A 3,390-nucleotide genomic window follows, 5' to 3' on the forward strand; every position below is an offset into this window, starting at 1 on the left:
AAGCGATAAGTTCGGCCAGGCCGAACTTTTCATACCCTCCACCATCAAATATTCTGAACTAAAATGGAATAACCTTAAATGTCAGATAATGTACATTAAATGCTTCATTCGGGAGGCCCTTTTTTATGGTGCCTATATCTAACTAAATATGTTGACAATTTTTGGTGGGCTAGAAATTGGGAGGTACCGTTATATAGGGGTTATAATAAAACATGGACCTATGTTGAAAGTTGTTGATGGGAGCCTTTAAAGTCAAATAACTCCTAATTCGGTTAAAAATTGTATCTAAAATCCTCAAAATACCGAAAAACGGTACATAACTGGGAACTTCAAATGTCATTAACAGCTAGTTCGGAGGTACCCCTATACGTGAGCTGTACAAAAATATGAACTTAAATGAACAATTTTTGTTGCAGAATTCTTGTTGGCTCTTAAATTTTAAATTACAGAAAATTCGTCCAAAAACTAAAGCCGAGGTACGGAAAATCGGGAGGTTTGTTTTGGGGCTATACCAAAACATGGACCTACGTTCGGTTAAACATTTTAAGTAACATCCTCAAAGTACCTAAAATCGGGAGGTATCGTTATCTTGGGGCTATGTTGAAAATTGTTGATGCAGATGTGTGGTGACCACTACAACCTTCAAATGTCAAGTTACAGTTAGTTCGGTTCAAAATTGTAGCTAAAATTGCGAAATTACTGAACATCGGGAGGTACCGTTATATGGGAACTATATCCAAACATGGACCTATGTTGACAATTTTTGATGGAGAGGTGTTTTGACCACCAAGAACTTCAAATGTCAAATTACTGCTAGTTCGGTTTAATATTGTAGTTAAAATCATCAAATTACTGGAAATCGGGAGGTACCGTTATATGGGGGCTATACCAAAACGTGGACTTATGTCCACAAGTTTTGTTATATAAGTTTATTGACACTTAAGAACCCTTAATGTCAAATTTTAGCTGAATCGGTCTGAAAATGTAGCTAAAAACGTCAAAATACCTGAAATCGGGGGTACCGTTATATGGGGGCTATACCAAAACGTGGACCTATGTCCACTATTTTTGCTATATAAGTCTACTGACACTTAAGAACCCTAAATGTCAATTTATAGCTAAATCGGTCTGAAAATGTAACTAAAAACGTCAAAATACCGTAAATCGGGGGGTACCGTTTATGGGGGCTATACCAAAACGTGGACTTATGTACACAAGTTTTGTTACATAAATTTATTGACACTTAGGAACCCCAAATGTCAAATTATAGCTGAATCGGTCTGAAAATGTAGCTAAAAACTTCAAAATACCGTAAATCGGGGGGTACCGTTATATGGGGGCTATACCAAAACGTGGACTTATGTCCACACGTTTTGTTATATAAGTTTATTGATACTTAAGAACCCTAAATGTCAAATTATAGCTGAATCGGTCTGAAAATGTAGCTAAAAACGTCAAAATACCGTAAATCGGGGGGTACCGTTATACGGGGGCTATACCAAAACGTAGACCTATGTCCACAAGTTTTGTTATATAAGTTTAGTGACGCTTAAGAACCCTAATTGTCAAATTATAGCTGAATCGGTCTGAAAATTTAGCTAAAAACGTCAAAATACCGTAAATCGGGGGGTACCGTTATATGGCGGCTATACCAAAACGTGGACCTATGTCCACAAGTTTTGTTACATAAGTTCATTGACACTTAAGAACCCTAAATGTCAAATTATAGCTGAATTGGTCTGAAAATTTAGCTAAAAATACCGTAAATCGGGGGGTCCGGTTAGGCTTTTTGAGCGATTTTCTGCGTAGTTGTTGTTATGTTTTAACGCGTTGTTTAAACGTTTAATCGTAATTTTAGGCTGACTGTAAGTGTTACTGAGTTCAGAACAATACGTTCATTTGTATATATTGAACGTTTATAGCATATTACGTCCAATACTTTGGCTGATAAACAAAATCTAGAAAAACATTCTTGCGATCTATGGTTTATCTAGTGTTATTGAAATAAAAGACAGCCACTTCTCTTAACAACTATTTTAAACTATTTATTTTATTTGTTGCCTCTTGTCACAGTTACCATCACTCATCTTATTTGTTAACTGCGGGGACGCAGATGCCACAGATCTTTTGTTTTTAAAATTTTTGATAAGAGCAATTCACCAATAAAATATAAAATCGTTGCATAATCTTTGTGATTTTAAATTTTTGTATATAGTCTCTAACACGTTTTTGTAATGAACTATTTTGAACATCATAACAATTACAAATTCACGCAAAAAAACTATATCAACCATTTTTTATGATAGAATTCCTGTAAGTAAATGTCTATTGGACAAAAAAAATCTGTCATACTTTTATGTTTTGCTCGACCTTTTCGAATGTTAATAAACTCAAGATTATTGAGGTCAATGTTTATATTTTATTTATTGCAATATTTCGAAATTACATTGAATTTCATCTTCAAGGATTTTTCTGTCGATTACTCTTTGAATTTTATTTTAAGAAGTACATTCAATGGATTCACATTTCTAAAATGATCATCTTTCCTTCTTCGGCATGGGCCTTTGTGACGACAAACGAAATCAAAATGATCTGAAACAGATTCTTCTTCGTCAAAATCTCAACAAGTATCAGTCGGCTTTGCGGACAGGAACTGAAACTTTCATCTATGGACAGATCGAATAGCGGCTACGCAACCAAAATACTTCAACCCAAATCTATGTATTAGGAGATTTTCAGAATTGTATAGCCATTTTCGGATGTACACAAAATATGGATTTTATCATTGATCGGAAGTGTTGCGGAGGTGGTACCTGAAGAAATTTACCGACCGGCATAGTTCATTTTGGAAGTAGGTCTTATTTTGGGAGTCATTCCTTTTAAATGATATTGCGCCCACCAGTCATTTCAGTTCGTCACAGTATAATTTTCAGCTTTTTTCAAGATATATGGACTTGCCCACGAAAAACATAATACCGCTCTAAACACAAGGAATACCTTTAGTAAAAATTTCTAAGGATCCTCGAACAGACATTAAACTGCATTAAACAACTATTTTGAAGGTTTGTGAGGGATGTACCCTAGTATGGTCCATTTTTTGAGCTAAAACTAAGTTTGGACAAAAAATTACTAAATCCAAAGTTTGGACCAAATCTGTTGCTCCGTTCAAGAAAATCGCGCAAACCACTAGGTAAAAGTCTTGAAATTTTGGGGAAAATACCAGAAGGAGTAGACCGAAAAGCACCATCATCGAACTTTATATAACGCTCGCAGAAATATTGTGATAAACAAAGTTTGGACCAAAGCGTATCCGGTTCGAAAATTGTCGTGCACACCAGCCACTACACATGGTAGCCGTGTTTCGGGCCATTTTCTCTGGAAGTATGGACT

This window comes from Musca autumnalis, unplaced genomic scaffold (assembly GCF_047663935.1).
Source record: "Musca autumnalis isolate F117 unplaced genomic scaffold, ASM4766393v1 scaffold_2, whole genome shotgun sequence".
NCBI lineage: Eukaryota > Metazoa > Arthropoda > Insecta > Diptera > Muscidae > Musca > Musca autumnalis.